The sequence below is a fragment of the Eptatretus burgeri genome, chromosome 1, assembly GCF_056783735.1.
Source record: "Eptatretus burgeri isolate ZD-2024b chromosome 1, Ebu_testis_v1, whole genome shotgun sequence".
NCBI lineage: Eukaryota > Metazoa > Chordata > Myxini > Myxiniformes > Myxinidae > Eptatretus > Eptatretus burgeri.
This window is the reverse complement of record NC_140961.1, coordinates 156,796,961-156,819,921: the sequence shown is the minus strand read 5'-3', so window position 1 is coordinate 156,819,921 and position 22,961 is coordinate 156,796,961. Positions and strand designations below refer to the sequence as shown.

Sequence of the window (22,961 nt, the reverse complement as noted above, 5' to 3'; positions counted from 1 at the left end):
TATCCTTTCATAATTTCATTGAAAACAACAATGATGTTACAGACAGAAGGATGTAATTATAATGCTATCCCAGCTCTGGGACACTCTAAGCTGCTGAAGAACCATCTTCCTTTCATCATTCTCTCCCATTTGCTCATACATTTGCTCATACAGCTCATACATCTGGTTTCCTGTAAGAGTAAAAATTCAATGTGGTTCTTCAATACAAGCTCCGTAACTTCAGCTTTGCATAAATTTGAACATCCTCCATTAATGTTTAAAGTCCCAATCGAGAAAGCCATAGTGTGGAATTTTGAAAAAGACATCGGTCAATTGGCCGGCTTATGGACGCAGTAGTTTCCTTGCTTTCAAAACCCACTTCCTCAGATTAAACATTTGTGGCTCAGTCATGCCAAACTGCTGAGACTGAAGGAGCAGCCACTTTGCAGAGGTAATAAAACTGTGCATGTCTGGAAAGGAATCTTGAATTTGAACATGTCTCTTACGGAAGGTGTGCTGTAAAAATTTAATGATCTCTTGGGAGGTGGTGGGGGGGGAGGAGTACAGTCGGAACACCCTCTGGTTCCTGAGATAAGCATGGATCGTTCCAGACTTCAGTACTATCACCAGAGGCAAACGACGAGGCCCCACCAGAATCATACTCTGATTGGTGATGCATACTTGAACCATGCACCACAGGTGGGGCAGGCATTCCCATTTCTGTTGGGAGGGAGAAAGCCGTTACCAAGGCAGAACATGCATGCTCCTCCTCCGTAACATCCAGAGTTGTCTGGAACACAGATGTCTCAGCCACTATGCTTTTGGTAGAGAGAGGGACCAACATAGGTTCACTTTCAATGTCGATGACATCAACAACCACTGACGTGGTCACAACTACTTATTGCGGCACAACAGTGCCCTCTTGTTCATACTCGTGCTCATCCCGTACATGATCATTAGCACTGTCAACATCCACGGGAGCTAGAACTGCAAATTTGTTTTCTGTTTCCAAAGCAACGAGCGAGCTATCTGTATTTACATGAGAGCTGTGAAGTTTGCTCGATGGCACAAGCTTTTTAGAAATGCTCACAATTACATCATGACTGTTGATGTTAGGACGCCTGTTTCTTCGGGAGTGAACGGTGACAAAACCCTCGTCGTCTACTTCAGATTCTTTAACTTCTGCATTTGTTTTTCAGGGCTGACTATGGGAGGTGTCTGCACGTTCCACCACTCTAGATGTACCACTGGTGCTTGGATTGGGTTCTGCAGCTCCAGATGCATCATTAATGCTTGTTCTGGGCTCCTGGAATTGAGAGTTCTTATTAGGTTCCACATGTTGAGGCTCACCACGAGGAACGTTTGGTTTCGGACACGTATTCTTTAATTGTCCATGCTTGCCACAAATAAAGCATGTCATCACTTTAGTGGCAATATAAAGTCGGTAGCTAGGATCTTTATATTTAAGAGTGACAACAGTACTAAGTGACCGTGCACCATTCTTCAAAACAATATGACAGTGGCGTCGGAACGACATAATGTGTTGAACCGAAATGCCAGAATGCAAACGTAATGGGATCATGGAACACCGTGATACAACCGTCCCAAAATAACTTAAAGCAGAGATAATCTCCTCGCTTTTAAAGAAAGGTGGAATATTTGAGAGAATAATTTTAACAGCAGGTGCGTCTAAAGGACTTACAGAAACACAAAGATCCGGTGGAAGAGACAAGCCGGTTCGACCATCTGAGCAACGTATCGCTCTTCAGACAAAAAGAGCACAACACCTTGATTCATCCTCGACGCTGCGAGAATGTTTTCGAGTCCGATAATCTCTCCGAAACCCATTACGACATCATCAAAACTGACTCCGTCCTGTGGACAAACTTTGACCCCGTTTGTTGGAGTGAGTTCCTCAGACACACTATGATGCAAACAGACATTTGCCATAATGTAAAACAATACAAAGTAAATTGAAGGATGAAGAAACCAAAATCAAACCTGCCACAAGCAAAACTAGCAAGTGGAGGGAAACAAAAGATGAATATGAATGAAGTATTGAGCGAAGAACAATGCTAAATGTTGAAACACAGCAAGGATAAAAGCAGACCCCAAAACCAGAAAGTCCTGAAAAACACTTACTCTGCGCGTTCCCTTTCTCTCTCCTGTCTCAACAAAGAAGGGAAACGAGAAACTAGAGGGGGAGCACTCGGGAGAGTGCAAAACCTCTGCCGCCAATACTGCTGGGTCACTCAAGTGAACCTTATATCTTATTCATTAAATATGATGTCAACAGTGCTGACAGAGTTATAGTTCTTTTCTACAACATCTTTTTTTTTTTGGGGGGGGGGTTGGAAATCACTTAAAACATGTAGAAATGCAACAAAAAAATTATTTTTCTCTAAATAAAATTTTGGGGAGGGGGAAATCACTTAAAACATGTGGAAATGCAAAAAAAAAATTTTGTCTAACAATTTGGGGGGGGCTAACAATTTTTTTTTTGGGGGGGGGGGTTGGAAAGCACTGAAAAGATGTAGAAATGTAAAAAAAAAAAATTTTCTCTTTTTTTTTTTTTGGGGGGGGTCGAAATCACTTAAACATGTAAAAATGCAAAAAAAATTCTCTATTTTTTTGGGGGGGGGTAAAAAAAATTTGGGGGGGGTTGGAAATCACTTAAAACATGTAGAAATGCAAAAAAAAAAATTTTTTTTCTCAAACCATTTTTTTGTGGGGGGGGGGACCAAGTCCAAAATTTAATGGCATGATCCTTGGACCATACCTAACCCCCCACCAAGTTTCGTCGAAATCCGTCGAGGAGTTTTTCCGTAATACTGTTCACAAACAAACAAACACACAAACAAACGAGAGGGGGAGCACTCGGGAGAGTGCAAAAACTCCGCCGCCAATACTGCTGGGTCACTCAAGTGAACCTTATATCTTATTCATTAAATATGATGTCAACAGTGCTGACAGAGTTATAGTTATTTTCTCCAACATTTTTTTTTGGGGTGGGGGGTTGGAAATCACTTAAAACATGTGAAATGCAATGAAAAAAAAAAAATGAAAAAAAGTTGAAAAAAAATTTTTCTCTAACAATTTTTTTTTTGGGGGGAAGGGTTGGAAATCACTTAAAACATGTAGAAATGCAAAAAAAAAAAAAATTTTTCTCAAACCATTTTTTTGTGGGGGGGGGGACCAAGTCCAAAATTTAATGGCATGATCCTTGGACCATACCTAACCCCCCACCAAGTTTCGTCGAAATCCGTCGAGGAGTTTTTCCGTAATACTGTTCACAAACAAACAAACACACAAACAAACGAGAGGGGGAGCACTCGGGAGAGTGCAAAAACTCCGCCGCCAATACTGCTGGGTCACTCAAGTGAACCTTATATCTTATTCATTAAATATGATGTCAACAGTGCTGACAGAGTTATAGTTATTTTCTCCAACATTTTTTTTTGGGGTGGGGGGTTGGAAATCACTTAAAACATGTGAAATGCAATGAAAAAAAAAAAATGAAAAAAAGTTGAAAAAAAATTTTTCTCTAACAATTTTTTTTTGGGGGGGAAGGGTTGGAAATCACTTAAAACATGTAGAAATGAAAAAAAATTCTTTTTCTTGCGGGGGGGGTAACAATTGTTTTTGGGGGGTTGGAAATCACTTAAAACATGTAGAAATGCAAAAAAAATTCTCTATTTTTTTGGGGGGGGGTAAAAAAAAATTTGGGGGGGGGTTGGAAATCACTTAAAACATGTAGAAATGCAAAAAAAAAAAATTTTTTTCTCTAACAATTTTTTTTTGAGGGGGGGGGGGAACAAGTCCAAAATTTAATGGCATGATCCTTGGACCATACCGAACCACCCCACTATGTTTTGTCGAAATCCGTCGAGGAGTTTTTCCGTAATACTATTCACAATCAAACAAACAAACAGAAAGCGGTGAAAACAGTAACCTCCATCCATCTTCGAAGATGGCGGAGGTTAAAAACTCACAAACACATGCAAGGACACAATGGGAGCGAAAAGGGGATAGGAAAAACACCAACAGGACACAGCACTCACAGCTTCACTCACAGAGCCACCATAATGTCACACCCACCATTGGGACTTCCGGTTCCAGGTTTGGAACATCAACAAGTCTCCTTCAGGGCTCTCTGCTGACGATCTCAAAGTTAAGTTTCCAGTCATTATCTGTCCCGTTTTAAATGTTTATCCTCTCACTTACATGTTACTGTGTTTTCCTCGTTCGGTTTTCTTTCAAAAATCGTGCTATTTTGTGAGATTTTGTCGACTTTGTCATACCGGACACTTGAGGCCTACCCTTGAGGCTTGAGGCCAAACGATACGATCGTGTTTTTTTTTCTCCCCATTACCTTCACTTTCTAACTTCCCCACTTTCTTAACGTCCCCCATCCCTCCCAAATAATCACTCTATTTCTTATCTTCAATCAAAAACAAACAAACAAAAAAAAAACGCGATCTTTCTCCTTCATCACTCACGGCTCTCGATACTTCTTCTTCTTCTTCTTCTTCTTCTTCTTCTTCTTCTTCTTCTTCTTATTCTCCTTCTTCTCCTTCTTCTCCTTCTTCTCCTTCTTCTCCTTCTTCTCCTTCTTCTCCTTCTTCTCCTTCTTCTCCTTCTTCTCCTTCTTCTACTTCTTCTACTTCTTCTACTTCTTCTTCTTCTCCTTCTCCTTCATATATTCTTCTTCTTCCTCGATTTTTCTACAACACTTCCATGACCTAATCTGTTGAAAACTCTCTCAAACATTAATAATAATAATAATAATAATAATAATAAAAACGATCTTTTATAATGCTTAATCTCCCTTTTTCACATGTGTGGTACTTTTTAATGCATCATAATGCACTACTCTTCGACTATACAGACTGTTCTCAATTTGAACTCACCTTCATACCTTGCCTAAAAAATCCAACTGTTACAGCTTTTCTTCTCTCCATTCTCTGGATTCGCCTTCATTGCATCCATCAATAATTGTGTTAAATCGCATCTCTGACCTAAAACTTTTAAAAACCCCAGTTTGCTATGAATGTTTGCTTTCCTTCAAAGATTCTTTTTTTTCCAACTTCAGTGCCAACTCACCCCTCTCACCCCTCACTCTCAAAACAACCATCCCACTCTTCTCCCACCAAGCCTCCTTCTCACCTCTCTCAAAAACTCCCCCTCACCTTTCTCCCTCCATTAACCCCCTCACTCATCCTTCTCAAAGTTGCCCCCCTCGTATCCACAAAGCTGCCTCCTTCCACTGCCCTCTCACATCCTTCTGTTCGCTCCATCTCCTCAAATCCTCACCTGCCTTCTTCCCCCTCTCTTGTCCCCCATCTCACCCAGTACCACAGAGCCTTTTCTCCTCCTCATCCGGCACCCTCCACAAGCTATTCTGCAATCCCCCACACTCTTTCAACAACCCTCCTTACCTACGCCTTTCATCCCTTGTCCTGCCCTCCCCCCCAACCCCCTGCACCCAAAGCCTCCTCCCTCCCTCTTCATTAAAAGTGTGGACCTCAAATATCCGCGGCCTTCGCTCAAACCTTTCAGATCTTTCCATACAGTTTGCCACTGACAAACCAGATATAATCTGCCTAACAGAAACTTTCCTCCCCCAAGACGTGTCTGACTCCCAAGTATCTCTCCCTGGTTACTCCCTCCTCTGGTATGACAGAACTGAGCCTCGTCCTGGTGGAGGAGTTGCTCTCTTCATCAAAGACTCTATTCCTCACTCTCCATGCACTGCCCTCACTCCCCAACACCCCAGGAATACCTCTGGCTACGACTTTCCCTCCACTCCAATCTAATGTTTATATGTGTACTGTACCGTCCACCTTACAGTGATGACTCCATTTACACCTCACTATCCGAAAATATGGACCAACTTCTATCTTCTCATCCAAACTCTCTCAACCTCATATGTGGCGACTTCAATTGCCATCATGCCAGTTGGCTTGGTGTGGGTGCCTCTCTCACCTGTCATGGCACCTCAGCAAAAGCTTTCTGCGACTCATTGGGACTGACTCAATCGGTCAACTTCCCTACCCGGATCTCAACCAATGGTACTCCATTTTGATTTTGGTTTTTTTATCTTGCCAAAACGAAGTTTTTGCAAGATCTGTTACTTGGTAAGTTTTTTTGTTTGTTTGTCTGTAATCATTGGATTTTTCACCTTTATATCACTCTGTAGAGCACAATTCTCATCAGAAACTCTTGTGGGTACACATATCGTAGTATTATTACAATACACTTCAGCAAACATAAAGGTCAAGGTCAAGGTCAAAGGTCAAGGTCACTTTGCGGTAAATCATGGAGGTCGACGAAACCCTTATTTTTTGAGTAATTTTAATCAAATCATCTCCAAACTTTATGGGAATGTAGTATATGGTCTGGCGCTCACCTGCTTAGTTTTTGGTGGCGATTGGCCTTGACCTTCATGGTTAGCGCCTGAGGTCAACATATTTGACCCCAAGGTCAAATTTTCAAGTTTTAGGAACAATATAGTGTAGTAGCTCAAATTGAACACCTCGACGAGTGCTTTCTAGATATGTCAAGCTTGAGATAATATGATGTCATTTGGTGACGTTATGAGGCAAACGCATATTTTCATGGTTACTCTGTAGAACGATTCTCATCGGAATCTCTCGTAGGCAGATATTCCTCAAGGAGTCGCTCCTGGTGGATAGAAGCTCTGTTCACCTCAGTGTGACCTTAAATAATTCACACGTGGTCACCTTTTGGGAAGATACGGGTCACCCTGTGGGTGACATTGGTTTATTTTTCTTTCACTAAGTGAGAGAGATGGGTAACAGATCAGAGAAGGTAAGTAAGGTGAATTTACCTGAGAAGGGTACGTGTGTGAGATTCACGTATGCTAATTATGGAAGGGAGGCAGTAGCTGATACAAATAAGTGTTATGAGTGGACAAAGGATTTGAGGACAGGTTTTCTAAAGAATGGTACATTCCAAAGAGGTTGGCTAAAACATCTGAGTAAGTATTTGGACAGGAGAAGTGGTAAATAGAAACGAGCAAAGGATGCGAATTGGATAAAATTTTTTACCATGGATAGAGGAAAGCAGACAAAGAGATAACAAATCAAAAAATGGCTAGTCTGAAAGATAGTTTTCAAAGAGCACAAAGTATGATGTGAGAAGTAAAAAGTGTCATGCAAATGCCCATGAGGACAGATAAGGGAAAAGACAATAAAATGGGAAGCCCAACAACCTACACAGGGCTGGGACAGAGACAATAACTCAGGAAGTAGATGATGAGTGAGAGGTGCTTCTCGCATTTCAGCATGTTACACCGAGTGCATCTGATGAACCCTCCCTCAGGAATGAACCAGGAGCTCAAGGGTGAGCTTCCCCTCTACATGCAATCTAACCCAACTTAAGAGAGTTAGGTAGTGTTGAAGGTGCAGTGGAGTGAGAAGAATCAGTTCTTATAAGTATGACTGCTGAGAGATGAGAAACTGCGAAACAAGAGGAAACGATAGCACCTTTTAGAGCATCTCCAGTGTCATGAATTGGACAAGTTAGCATTCCGTCATTGGTCACTGACAGAGTTACCAAGAACAGCAAAGGAAATCTCATCTCTTCAGGAAATCCAAGAAAATTTGGTCAAGAATTGGAATTAATCATGCGATGTCATCGATCAACGATGCGCGACCTGGACATGCTATTTATAGTAACAGTGCCAGAGCGATTATTGCAACAGTTGAAACCAACTGCAGAATGGAAAGCTGTGCCATTTGGACAGGATGATTTGCCAGAAGCAGCTAAAGAGAAAAAAATTGCAAGCCTTAAGAAAAGCTATTGTGAATTTGCCAACACAAGTGGACTGAGATAAGATTCAACCATGTAAGCAGAGAGTAGGTGAAGATACACCTGATTATTTGAAGAGGTTGAGAACTGCCTTTAAATTATATTCTGCACTGGACAAGAACAACATAACAGTTCCATTGAAATTTGCCTTCATGAAGGGGGGGAGACCGTTGGGTAGGACCGAGCCCGTCTTCCGACCGGCCAACGCCACCACACTCCCTCGACAACCTCACGAGACCACACTGAGGCCGGCCAGCTTCATGAGCCGACCTGTTGCATCGCACCTTACATGGTCTGCATTTGCAATGCCTTTCGTTTTCTGCCTTTGCCTTGACTCTGTTTGCCATAAATCCCCATGCCTTTATTTGCATTGCCATATCACCAACTTTACCATGTGTACCAGGACCATCTCTGTGGAAGTGTTTGCAAGGAATGCCCTGCAGGCAGTCGCATTACCGGGGACTGCATTGGGTAGCCCGGATATCTCCTTGTTGTATACTGGGGACTGCATCGGGCAGTGCGGATATCTCCTTGTTGTATAAAGGCCAGTTCAAATGGACCGGGGACTACATTGGGCAGCTCGAAGATCTCCTTGTTGCATAAAAGGCCAGTTCAAATGGCCTGTGGAATGGCATGTGGCCTGCCGCGTTAAGTTGAGTTGCCCCGAGCAGCCAGGAACAAAATTTAAAAAAATACAATAAACATTCACCAACAAACGAAGGCCCATTGAGGGCACAGAAGTCGCCCCATCATCGGTTGCCTGCTGTTGCATTCATCCCCGAATGTTGCCTTTATATCAGGGGTCGGGAACGTTTTTGACTCAGAGAGCCATTAAAGCAAAATATTTGGAAATCTATTTCAGTGAGAGCCATATAATATATTTTAAGACTGAATTCAACTAAATGTAAGTATAATAAGCCTCTGAATTTATTCTTTTAAATAATGTTGTTATAATACTCACCATTAATGGGACTTCTGGTGCTGCATGGATTTGCTGATGGCTTTGTAGTCTGGTTGGTACTTCGTGAAGTTAAGCTTCATGCAAGCGTTGAGGCTTTCATCCGTTAGACGTGATCGTAGGTTGGACTTGATGTTTTTAAGATGTGAGAATGACTGCTCACATGCATACGTAGATCGAAACAAGGTCAATACAGCAATACTCACACGCTGCAGTGTGTGGTATGTGACAGGAAGCGCGTTCCAAGTTTTGATAATCAGCTGGTCTTCGGGTTGAAGTTTTTTCATTTCTGTCCACATGTGCTTGCTCGCCAACTCCGCTTTCTGTCGTGCGATTCTTTCCAAATCTTCATTCAGTGACTTGAACTTATTCACCCACATGTCTGAGGCCTTCAGGTCAGCCACTTCTGCTTCAAAATCTCTGACGGAGACACCAGGAATGTAACTCAGGTCGGCTGTGTTCAGTGAACACTCGTTTGGATGGGTGATGAACTTAAAAAGACGAGTGTGCTCACGAAATTCTCCAAAGCGTGCTTTGAATGACTGTAGGAGACTGGATGTGAAGCCAGCTAACTGGTGGAGATCAAAGTTTTGAGTGGGCTCACTTGCTGTGCATGCATCTTTAAATTGTCTCAGTTTTTCAAAATGTGGTAAACGACCTGTTTCAAGATCCATGATAAAGAGCTCCAGCTTGTTTTCAAAAGCAAACACGGCTTGTTGAAGGGATAACACTGTATTTCCAATGCCTTGCATTTTCACGTTGAGCTGGTTCAGATGTTCAGTCATATCCACGAGATAGTAAAACTTGAGGAGCCACTCAGTTTCGGCTAGCTCAGGATGCTCAATCCCTTTCATTTCAAGTCCGGATTTCGTTCAGGCAAGCCGCAAAACGGCTAAGCACCTTCCCTCTTGACAACCAACGCACATTGCATTGCTGTGCAAAAGCAGACCGTGATAGTTATTTCCAACTTCATCCAGCAGTGTTTTAAACTGGCGACCATTTAAGGCTCGGGCAACAATAAAATTGATCACACGAATGACCAGCGACATCACTTCGCCAAGCAGCCCATCACACATCTGAGCACAAAGTGCCTCCTGGTGTAGAATGCAATGGAAACTTAGGATGGGTCTATTTTCATGTTCACGGAGAAGCGCCACAAATCCTTTGTTTTTCCCCACCATACACGGAGCACCATCAGTACACACTGAGATAAGTTTATCCATTCGTAGATTTTTTTCTTGAGCAAACTCCATGAAAGACTTGAATAAATACTCACCTCTTGTGGACCCTTTTATTGGCAGAACAGCAAGACTTTCTTCGCGCAGTGTATCACCAGCAGCATATCTTGCAATCACACTGAACTGCGACAAATGGCTTACGTCTGTTGACTCATCCAAAGCCAGGGAAAAGAACGGCGCTGTATTTATGTCCTTCACTTGCGTTTCCTCCACTTGGTTTGCCATCATGATTGTACGATCATGAACAGTTCTTGCCGACAGAGGCATGTCTTGTATCCGTTTAATTATCTTGTCTTTGTTCGGAAGATCATCAAAAAGTTCATTGGCGACATCCAGCATGAACGTTTTAGCATCCTCGCCATCTGTGAATGGTTTTCCATTCCTCACTATTGCTAAAGATCCAGCAAAGCTGGCTGAATTATAGTCACCTTGCCGGGTCCATACGCGGAGTTGCTGCTGGCTGGCTTGCACCCTGCTCAGTAGCTCTTTTCACGCTTTCTTTCTGCTGTCTCCCACAGGGTATTTTGATGCAAAGGTAGCATGGCGCGTGTCGAAGTGCTGCTTTATATTCGACCGTTTCATCGATGCAATTTTGTCATTGCAAATTCGACACACCACAGAACCTGCTCTCTCCACAAAGGCGAATTCTTCGGCCCATTCGTCCTGAAATGTACGATACTCCTCATCTTTTTTTCTTTTCGCCATCTTCTTCGTCGAAGGGTTAGCTTTGAGCAAATGAGAGAGAGGGAGATGTTGACCCAAGTGAGTCTGGCTGGCCTGCGCACGGGCTGACATACTCGAGAGGTGCGGCGCGGCCGGCCGACTCTGGGATGCTGTCGCCTCAGCGGAGGCGCGTGATTGGTCGAGATTAATTCCGCTACGCGTCTCGGCGGCGGCACGTCATTGGAGGAACCGAAATCACGAGTCGCCTCAGCGGTGGCGCGTGATTGGTCGAGATGAATTCCGTGACGCGTCTCGGCGGCGGCACGTCATTGGAGGAACCGAAATCACTACTCGCGTCGGCTGCATGACTGGACGAAACAAAAACCGCTTCAGACAATTCGGAGGTGTTTTTTCTTCTCTCCTTCTGCCAAGTTCAGTCCTGCACGTGAATGAAGCATGACACCATTCAAACTATAGGTAAAGTTTCCGCGAGAAATATTGGGCTTTCCAAGTTTCAAACTCCAATTTTATCTGCGAGCCAGATGCAATCATCAAAAGAGCCATACCTGGCTCGCGAGCCACACGTTCCCGACCCCTACTTTATATTGTTCTTTCCTCAAGTCACAGGTCCTGGGCCATGGGTAGTGTAAATATTTGAAATGTGTGTACTCCTAAACCACCTGTTGTTTGTTTAGTGCCATCAATATCGTTCAGTCATGCAAATGAGTGTGTCAGTTTGTTACGCACTAGGTTATTTATTTTTGGGACATGTATTCAAAATGTTGCACTCACGGTTGCGTAGGTAAAATGTACTCGGGGAAACCCACACCTGCATGCCACACGGATGTTGACGACTCGGGTCGAGTCTAGAAAAAAGGAGGGGGGTAGTGTTACGGCTCTCAGAACCGCATGCATACAACATACATGTGTCCCAAGTCAGATATTTCATTCTTTTACGTGCAGATAGATTCCTTCCTTGTGTGTCGTGGGAGAAACACGGAAGTGGTGGGGGGGATGTTTCAATGGGCTTTTTAGTTCAGATTATAAATCATTTCTTCCCTTTTATTTTATTCCCCCTCTTATTAGAACCACAGCGTAACGAGTGCCTACCCCGAGGATGGTTATCTGAGGCAGAATTTTGAGGATGTTATCTGAGGCAGACCACATGAATGCCCGGTCCAATCGGGACAGACGATGACGTTGGCTTCGCCCTGGCTTCACTCCCTAGCTCCATGATCAATAAAATACGAAGCAATCCTCAGAGTGTCTTGGTATGGGATGAAAAGGAGTTTGTGGTTGGATTTGAGAGAAATGAAAGAAGGAGTTGGATTTGGAAGTGCTTAGTGCTTGGTTGGTTCGTGTTCGGTGGTTTCATTGGTTGGTTGGGAAGGTCGAAGGAGGTTGCAGTAGAAGGATTGGAAGTGTGCAGTTGTTGAAGGAGTCGTTGTTATGGAGGGTCTGCCCACGTCTCACCTCGGCAGCCCACCTGTTGTTCTGGTCCGCGCACACCCAAGCTCGACCGGATCTCTCGCCGGGTCCTGTCTGCTGCCCCGTTCCCACCTTGGACTCCACGCACTCCAATCAAGCTCCTCCATGGACCCGAACTCCATACCGGCGGCTGTGTCCTGAACTGTACGACTGTTGTCAGGTGCCGCACCACGGAGCACTCCTTCCTCCGAAACTCTCAGGTAATGAGAACTGCGACCTCAACTCCCTCCCTCCCTGGCTGCAAAAGGGTCCCCTTTTCTTTTCATTGGGTTTGTTTTCTCTGAGTGTGTGTCTGAGCTCTGTGTCCGCTTTGGTAAGTTGCTGCATAATTGTCGCACAACATCTCTCTCAACTTCCCCCTGCATAACATAACCAATAAACCTTGTTCCTGTGCCACATGTTTTTCCTCGCCGAGTGTAAATAAATCATTGCAGAAATGTTCCCAGCTCGTTTTTGTCATTTCCTCCATTGGTCCAGCATGGTTCGGATCTAAGTTTGGCCTGGTCGTTATTCCCCATGGTCTGTTCCTTTTAGTCGGTACGTCCTTGGCAGGTCCGCTCGGCTGCATCCGATCCGGAAAGGTAGTTGGTAGAGTTGGTAGTTGGTTGTTGGTATTTTACCGGAGTCGGTAGCGTGATCCGGTTTGTGCAAGGCGTACCGATGTCGTGGTTCCCCGGTAGTTGAAAATGCGTGGTTAATTAGGTAACTTGGTTCAAGACAGGAGGACCCGACACCACGTGGTTTGAGATATTGGCGTCCACGGTCGGTTAAGCGACCCGCTGCATCACGGATTTATCCGTGAGAGATGGCCTACAATTCCGGGGAGTCTGCTGGGAGTGGACGTAACTTTCCCCACCTCGTGGTCATCTCTCCACCAGACCCCAGCCCTCAACTATATATATATATATATATATATATATATATATATATATATATATATATATATATATATATATATATATATATATATATATATATATATATATATATATATACGGACAACAAAACGAATTTCCATACCGGATCGGTCGAGGCCCGGGTTACAAACGACCGCCACCGGTACCGGTGGTCAGCAGGGTACCAGTGGAAATTGTGCTTCTGCTGGGCGAAGGAGGAGAAGGAGACGGGGAAGGCGAGTCCGGAGGCAGTGGGAGAGGGGGAAGGGTAGAAGTGTGGAGGTGAGAGTTGGAACTCTGAATGTTGGGACGATGACTGGCAAAGGGCGAGAGTTGGCTGATATGATGGAGAGAAGAAAGGTGGACATACTGTGTGTACAAGAGACCAAGTGGATGGGGAGTAAGGCGAGGAGCATTGGAGGTGGTTTCAAACTGTTCTACCATGGTGTGGATGGGAGGAGAAATGGTGTCGGGATAATCCTGAAGGAAGATCATGTCAAGAGGGTATTGGAGGTGAGGAGGGTGTCTGACCGAGTGATGAGTGTGAAGTTGGAAATTGAAGGGGTGATGATGAATGTCATCAGTGCATATGCCCCACATATGGGGTGTGAGATGGAATATAAAGAAGATTTCTGGAGTGAGTTAGATGAAGTGGTGGAGAGTGTATCCAAGGATGAAAGAGTGGTGATTGGAGCAGATTTCAATGGACATGTTGGGGAAGGGAATAAAGAGGATGAGGAGGTGATGGGGAGGTACGGTCTCAACAAGAGAAATGTGGAAGGGCAAATGGTGGTAGAGTTTGCAAAAAGAATGGAAATGGCAGTGGTAAACACGTATTTCAAGAAGAAGGAGGAACACAGGGTGACATACAAGAGTGGAGGAAAGTTCACACAGGTGGATTACATCTTAAGTAGGAGATGCAACCTGAAAGAGATTAGTGACTGTAAGGTTGTGGCAGGGGAGAGTGTAGCTCGACAGCATCGATTGGTGGTCTGTAGGATGACTTTAGAGGTGAGGTTGAGGAAGAGAGTGAGGGCTGAACCAAGGACCAGATGGTGGAAGCTGAAGGAGGAAGACTGTTGCGTGAAATTTAGGGAGGAGGTGAGACAGGCGTTGGATGGTGGTAAAGATGGGTGGGATGATTGGGCAACGACAGCAGAAGTTGTGAGGGAGATAGCTAGGAAGGTACTTGGTGTGACATCTGGACAGAGGAAGGAAGATAAGGAGACTTGGTGGTGGAATGAGGAAGTACAGGAAAGTATAAGGAAGAAGGGGTTGGCGAAAAAGAAGTGGGATTGTCACAGAGATGAAGAAAGTCGGCAGGAGTACAAGGAGTGGCGTCGAAAAGCAAAAAGAGAGGTGGCTAAGGCCAAGGAAAAGGCATATGACGAGCTGTATGAGAAGTTGGATACAAAAGAAGGGGAAAAGGATTTATACCGATTGGCAAGACAGAGGGACCGAGCTGGGAAGGATGTGCTGCAGGTTAGGGTGATAAAGGACGCAAATGGGAATGTGCTGACGAGCGAGGAGAGTGTGTTGAGAAGGTGGATGGAGTACTTTGAGGAGCTGATGAATGAAGAAAATGAGAGAGAGAGAAGGTTGGAAGAGGTGGAGATAGTGAATCTGGAAGTGGGGTGGATCAGTAAGGATGAAGTGAGGACTGCTATGAAGAAGATGAAAAGTGGAAAGGCGGTTGGCCCAGATGGTATACCAGTGGAGGCATGGAAGTGCTTAGGAGAGATGGCAGTGGGGTTGTTAACCAGATTGTTTAATAAAGTCTTGGAAAGTGAGAGGATGCCGGAGGAGTGGAGATTAAGTGTACTGGTTCCGATTTTCAAGAATAAGGGTGATGTGCAGAGCTGTGGAAATTACAGAGGGATAAAGTTGTTAAGCCACACCATGAAGTTGTGGGAAAGAGTAGTGGAAGCTCGGTTGAGAGGAGAGGTGATGATCTGTGAGCAGCAATATGGGTTTATGCCAGGAAAGAGCACCACTGATGCGATGTTTGCTTTGAGAATGTTGATGGAGAAGTATAGGGAATGCCAGAAAGAGTTACATTGTGTGTTTGTGGATTTAGAGAAAGCTTATGATAGGGTGCCAAGAGAGGAGTTGTGGTATTGTATGAGGAAGTCGGGAGTATTGGAGAAGTATCTGAGGATCGTGCAGGATATGTATGAGGACAGTGTGACAGCGGTGAGGTGTGCGGTAGGAATGACGGACCGGTTTAAGGTTAAAGTGGGACTGCACCAAGGATCGACTCTGAGCCCTTTCCTGTTTGCAATGGTGATGGACAGGTTGACGGACGAGATCAGACTGGAGTCTCCATGGACCATGATGTTCGCGGATGACATCATGATCTGTAGGGAGAGTAGGGAGCAGGCTGAATCGAACCTTGAGAGGTGGAGGTACGCACTGGAGAGAAGGGGAATGTTAGTCAGTAGGAGTAAGACGGAGTACATGTGCGTAAATGAGAGGGAGGGTGGTGGTATGGTGCAGTTGCAAGGAGTTGAGGTGGGGAAGGTGGATTGGTTTAAATACTTGGGATCAACTGTCCAAAGTAACGGAGAGTGTGGGAGAGAAGTGAAAAAAAGAGTGCAGGCAGGATGGAGTGGGTGGAGAAGAGTTGCAGGAGTGATTTGTGACAGAAGGGTAGCTGCAAGAGTGAAGGGGAAAGTATACAAGACGGTAGTGAGACCAGCTATGTTGTATGGTTTGGAGGCGGTGGCGCTAACAAAAAGACAGGAAGCAGAGCTGGAGGTGGCAGAGTTAAAGATGCTGCGATTCTCGTTGGGAGTGATGAGGATGGACAGGATAAGGAATGAGTGTATTAGAGGGACAGCACAGGTAGGACGGTTTGGAGACAAAGTGAGGGAGGCGAGATTGAGATGGTTTGGACATGTGCACAGGAGGGAAACGGAGTATATCGGGAGAAGGATGTTGAAGATGGAGCCGCCAGACAGGAGGAGAAGAGGAAGGCCAAAGAAGAGGTTCATGGATGCGGTGAGGGCGGACATGCGGGTGGTTGGAGTGTCAATGGAAGATGTGGAGGATAGAGCGAAATGGAGAGAGTTGGTCCGCTGTGGCGACCCCTTACGGGAGCAAGCCAAAAGAGGAAGAAGAAGATATATATATATATATATATATATATATATATATATATATATATATATATATATATATATATATATATATATATATATATATATATATATACCACAAGGGGAAAACCAGAGAGATGTCACTTTTATAAATTTCAGGGTTATTGCACCTGCCAATAGTTGGCAACATAAGGTTTCCTCTCACAATATTACTTTAACAAATAACCAGGGGTGTCATAATTTATATGGTATAAAGTTTAGCCGTGCAATGAAAAAACAAGCGTTGTCAAAGCTGAACAAGTATAAACCCAGAGTTGTCAGTACTTTTCTCCTGGTTATCTCCCTTTCATTAATGTTCACTGTTCCACCATAATATTCAGAGTTGAGAAACTAAAAAAATGAAAGGTTGTAAAACTTTCACAGCATAAACTCTGAGCACGACAATTGCCTATTTGGTTATATCATGGGCTCCGAAGTTGGTGCATATCGTGGTTCAAGCCTGGTCAAACCTTTTTTGTGACTTTTATGGGACCCACGCCATGGCTTAATGGTTAGCGCGTCTGAATACCCATCCTCATTCGATGTACCCACCGCCCAATCAACCTGCTTAGGTATATGAGGGAGTCACATGAGGTGACTTCGGCTATCGCGGGGGTGGTTTATCCTTGGTTTCCTCCAGGTTTTCCATCATATTAAGTAGTACGAAGTAAGAAATGGAGAATCCGACGTCATATAAGCGAAATACCCTTGAGTATGGCATTGAACACCAATCAAACAAAAAAACAATGACCGTTTAATGTTGAAATAAATAATCTGTGATCACCAAAGTCATGTGATGTATGCGAATAACCAAGAAGCATGAATTTGTTACACATCCTGGGTTAAAATTGCATCGCAATTATTAAACAAGGGAATCACCAGTGATGTCAGTTTGCAACATTGGTTCCTTCTTTGCTCTTAAATTAAATAACACAGAAGCTTGGCAAATGCTACATGCTTAATTTGATCTGCCAATGCTCACTCTTCCTTTTACTGGAAAATAAATCTATATGACAGTACAAAGTCTTGAAACTTTGTTTTTCAGTTTCTTTAAAATTGACTTATCCTGATATCTCTGGTTTTCCCCTTGTGGTCTTTATATGTATATGCATGTATATATATATATATATATATATATATATATATATATATATATATATATATATATATATATATATATATATATATATATATATACACACACACACACACACACACACATACATACAGTATGTATCATGTTGGCCCAATCTCTCACTTATAAAAATATAAAAAGTTATTGTACACGGATCCAAATTCGAACCTTCACAAAAATGGAATGCATTCATCCTTGTTACACAGCCAACCTGTTCACCAAGTTTTGTTTGAATCCGTCCACAGCATTTTGAGATATTGTGTTGCATGTCGTTTTCAGGCTATTCACTCAATGATAAAGAATCACTTAAAAAATGCTCGTATGCAAATCTGGATCTTCACCAAAATGTAAACTGTTCGTCCTTGTCCAACACCCATCATTTCTACCAAATACCATCCGAATCCATCCACAAATTTTTGAGATATCCTGCTCACAAACAAACAACCACACAGACAAACAGGCAGTAGTGAAAACATAATCCATGTCCAAATTCAATGGCGGAAGTAATGAAACAGCAAAACACAACATATCTGGTCCACCTAACTTAGCTTATATGAACTGGAAGGGGTGAGTGCCAATCAGTCATCCACGCATGCAGAACACCGGTCCGGAAGTGATATTTGAGTTGTCTATGCATTTTTATCATGATGGGTTTGGGGGTGATAAAATTACTAAATTGATGATGATTAAAACTTGATATTAATATAATGTGTACCTGTGTTAGATTTCTTTGTAAATCGTTGTAAGTTGCTAATTTAGGTAATTTTGATCATGGGACATATTATGCAGAGATAAGAGATGTGATGTAGAGGTAGGAGGCTGGTAAAACCAAATTAAAATGATTTACTGATGGGTTCCTGATTGATATCAAACTGACCAAAAAAAAAAAAATCTAAAATATCGGGGTATATATTGTATACTAATCTGAGTTAATATTGAGGGTTTGAGTTCAGTTCAACTGCAACACCAAAAGTAAAAGCAATTGATAGAAATAATGGTAAACAATATTTGGTTGTGAGGATTCTGGAATTGTTGTTATTGTCAGTTGGGAGGCAAGATTCCACAAATAAAAAAAAATAAAAAAATCCAGTATACACGTCCTTCTGAAGGGTTTTGTGAAATAGATTAAATCTACCTCGACTATGCATCAGGAAGTGAATGCTGGTATGGCTGACAAGATTGTAACAGGAAGGTGTGAAAAACTTGCAGTAGGTTTACTGTCTGTATAAAAATGATAAGTGTAAAATGTATGGCTAATTTGCTCGTGATTTGCATGAAGAAGATTATTACCAAGACAATGATCACACAAGTTTCATGCATCTCTCATTGAGGGGTCAAAACGATGATTTTTATGATATTTTCTGGAAAGTATGTACTGTTAAATCAGGATAGATAACTACTGTGATGATATATAGAGACATGATTATGATGACGATCAGCAATATCTGTTGATTTTAAGTAACTAATGAAGTTGAGATGAATGAAAAATAAGATTATGATGATGCAATGCCTATCTGAGACTGAACTCATGAGATTGTTTATGACTAGAAATATTGGGAACTTGGTCAACATATTGTAGGATTTTGGGAGTAATTATTTGTGTCATAGGCAAGGGTAAAATTATTTGACAAATGACAGATTATGTTTGTATATTTTATCGAGAGGAAATGACGTAAAATACTTTTTTAGTGCTTGACTGAAGAAACATTCAAATTGATGCTCTGTACACCAGTTCTGTATTGTAACGAAACCATGCACACAAATTTCATGTTAGCATTTTAGTAATTCAAGAAATATAACAAATTATTTTTACTAAAGGTAAACATGAACCTCTGGTAATTTAGAAATAATACTTAAATTTATTTTTAATTAATTTAAATTCATGGCAATTTAGACCAGAAATACTGGTGAATATGTCAAAATTAAGGCAGAGAATAAATAATTATGTGACTACAAAAGATTAAAGTTGAGTTTTGGCTGAAGGAAATACATGGGCAGCATTATTACATTGGATTTTTGTTGGAATAATAATGCTTGTGATTATTATTGTACTCTTCAAATGTACTATAACACTCTTCTCTTCAATGTTTCATCATTGTTTTAAAGAGCAGCTTTTGGGTCACTGATGACTTCGCATGATTCGAAGGTTGTAAGAACATTAATAATCGTTGGGCAATTATTTTCTTACATTTGAATCTCAAAATATGCTAAAATTAACTTTTAAGTCAGAACTTTTGTAAGTGATCGAAAAACAGTCCAGAAGTTACTGAAGATGCTATGACGTCACGTTCTCCGAAAACTTGGCGAACATTCGGAAACAGCATGTGAACAATGGCGAGATGTGAATCAGAGAGTGATTTCAGCGGCGCTGAAATTGAGTGTTTTCATTCTGATATTGCCGAGGACGAGTCGGAGGATGATGGGAATTTATACTATGGAGTTTCTGGCCCTGAGCCATCTAAATTTGAGCCACTTGCAAGTGCAAGAAAACGGGATATTTCATGTACAAGTGGCAGGACTGACTGCCAGCTCAGGGAGGAGGGAAACCTGTGCAGCAGAAGGGCGAAAGCTCGCTTGATCTTGATTTTCATGATGAATACAGACCGTGACAGCATGGCCCCGTGATCCTTTTGACTTTTTGGGTTTTAAGCGAGAGGTGTCAGAAAAGTTACCACAGGGACAAGGTAAGTTTGGTGCGATTTTTCGCGTTAATTCATTGAGCTATGAATGTTTGGAAATGTGAGGTCTCGGCACGCATGTCCAATGGCTCCTTGGCTAGTTCAAGGCCGTGGCACTTTTTCCACAAAAATGATGTTTAAATTTTTTTTCATTAATCCCAATAAAGGATATTATCACATGCCTGACTTGTTAAGCTGTCGGACTATGTTAAGATTGTTCGTGGATGGCTGATTATTACGGTTTTATGACTTTGACAAAATAATTTTAAATAATGCCATGAATTCCTGTGGTGAATTTAGATTTTTGCTTCAATCGACGTTGCGGGTTCGTTTTAAAGTCAATTCAAATTTTTTTTTTTCTGTTTTTGCAGTCGCTTAGGATGCTTAACACTCGGTAGTTGTGAAGTTTGTAAAATTCCGATATTTTATAAGGTTTATGTTTGATGGCGCGCAGGGCCTTGGGCGCCTTGACTAGATGTTAGGCCGCAGCGCTTTTTCCACAAAGATATTGTTTAAAAGCTTAAATGACAGGGAAAATTCGCCTATTTTTTTCTACAAATCTTATCCACTGACAGCGAATGTTTGATTCCTTCAGGAATTGGTGGGAGCGATTACCCGTTTTCCAGCCATTTTCGCAAAATATGACGACACACATACGAGGCATGATGTGCAAATATCCAAATAACTTTGTTCTGCAATAATTCAAAATAAAAAAGGATAATATAAACAGTTGCAAGCTCAAAAAAGTGAAAGAATGGCCCGCTCAACTGGACACTTTTTCAATGAAAGAGTGAGCTTCCACTTTGTTTTGAGAAACATGATGTCACCATCCATATTTGGCATGTGGCTGTTTTTTTCAACAGCCTCGAGAAATAACAACTTCAGAGTTAAATTTCATTAATTTTCCCAATAGTTAGGCAACCACAATAGTTTGCATTGAACTATTTAATGCACATATAAGCATATTGATAAATTTTCAGAACATGTTTGGTGACCTGCAACCTGCTCTTTAAGAGAAGAGCCATGGCTTCTAGAAAGGTTGTCCAAGCATCATTTCCATATGACAATTCCAATACAGAGAGAGAATTTAACAATCTGTGCAACATTGAAATTTCAAAATACATGGGCAATTTGGAATGAGCATGTTATATGGCCATGGGCAGATGTTATCTCAGAGACAATCATCGATCCTGCTGTCCTTTGTCAGTGGGATATAATTTTATTTTTTTTAAACACACAACAACAACAACAACAACAACAACACATCTTGGCGTTTTATGGCTGGAATCAAGAAATGAAATTTCTGAATGACGAATTCCTTGTGATTATGACATTGGAATATGCAGAGTGGACAATGTTGGTGGCATGCAACAAATAAGTTTGTGCTCAAGACTTCCTACTCTTCACCCTGACCACTTCGTGCCAATATGCCTCCAGCTACTCTGAATGTTGTGTGAGGGACTTTGGCAACAGTACCCTGCATGAGATGATACTCTTCTCCACATATTCTCCCTGCCCAATTTCATCCACCTGTGCTCTGTCCTACACCAAGTTTGATAAACGTGGTTACCTGTTCAACATGACGGAGTGTGAGATGTTGCTGGGAAAGGAGGCTCAGGAGAGATACTATTCAACAAGCTGGCATTGGACTTCTGAAAAAAATTGCTTGTGGTTGCTGTTTCTTCTTGGTTGGAGAAATGCCATAAGTTTCAAATAAACTCCCAAGAAGAAAACCAAACAAACTGTTCGTGATCAAGAAATGTGATGTTGCAGTGCGACAATACTGCATTTCCTGGAGGTACTCCATATGACCAGGTATCAAAGCCATTTATGGAAGAAGATCAAGACTGATACCCAGGCAGCATGACGTGTGCAACATTTGTCAGGCCAGAATGGACCAGCACCTCTATCCTTGCATCGCTGTTTACCTCCAAAGGAAAATAGAGTTCCAAGTAAAGGAACTTTATTGTATGGGAGAGTTGGGAAAGATGGTTTGTACATAGAATGCTAATGTCTTTGGAATATGAGTTGTTCATTCAAAGATTGCCCATGTGGCCTGTTTTAAAAATTAATCAATGTTGTGTTGTTTTAAAAAAAAGAAACAGTGGAATATCGATACATTTTTATAATGATAGGTTTAGGGATGAAAAAATAAATAAATTGATGATGATTAAAACTTGATATTAAAATAATTAAATATATATTAATCCTGAAATAAAATGTACTCAAATATGATATGAGGTATTAACTATGTATCCATTTGGAATGAACATAATTGTATTTATCCTCTGTATGGAAAGATCACCTGCATATTAAATGTGTAAACAGGTTGAACTTTACCAGTAAGTTGAATATAAAGAACAATTGCCTGTCATGTCGAACTGTTTGAGAATTTTGTATGAAAGACACAAACAAGTTGGAATGTGGATTTAAGAAAATGTCCAGGTGTATCCACTAAGCTCTGGTCACTTCGAGATAATATATCTTTCGAGATTTGGGGAAAGCAAACTGACTTTTAACCTACATAAGATGGAAACTTGTTATAATGGACATTATAGTTTGTGTTTGATGTCATTCTAGCATTCTGTGCGATTAATGTGTCTGGATTTGAATGTGTGTTCCAACCATTTAAGCAAGAGCTGTCAAAAAAGACTGAAGATAAGGTTCACCTGGAAATTGTCAAGACTGGGCGAATTGGCGTCAGTGTCAGAGAATTATAAAAACTGTCTTACTGGTAACTATATAAACATGAAGATTCTTCAATTGTGTTGAGAGATCTGGAGTAAATCTGTCTGTCCAGAATCTCCTGTGCATGCAGATATAATATGTTTGTTTGTTCAATAAATGTTTTAAAATTGTACTGACATTGTGTATCTGTATCTACAGAGTGATGGTTTGCTTTCTTGTTACCTGCCACAATTTGAAGTTTGTAATCACAGCACAAGTACCATTATCG

The 22,961-nt window shown here is 41.9% G+C and overlaps 1 protein-coding gene and 1 long non-coding RNA gene across 2 annotated transcripts in view; both read right to left on the bottom strand.

Moving 5' to 3' along the window:
• Nucleotides 1-4,474, bottom strand: part of LOC147035830 (uncharacterized) — a 28,312-nt gene extending 23,838 nt beyond the window's left edge. Inside the window, exon 1 of the long non-coding RNA XR_015049628.1 lies at nt 4,078-4,474. This is a non-coding gene — a long non-coding RNA (uncharacterized LOC147035830). The remainder of the gene's footprint in view (nt 1-4,077) is intronic.
• The window catches only part of LOC147035829 (uncharacterized), a 72,228-nt gene that overhangs the window by 7,491 nt on the left and 41,776 nt on the right, over nt 1-22,961 (bottom strand). The window lies entirely within an intron of this gene.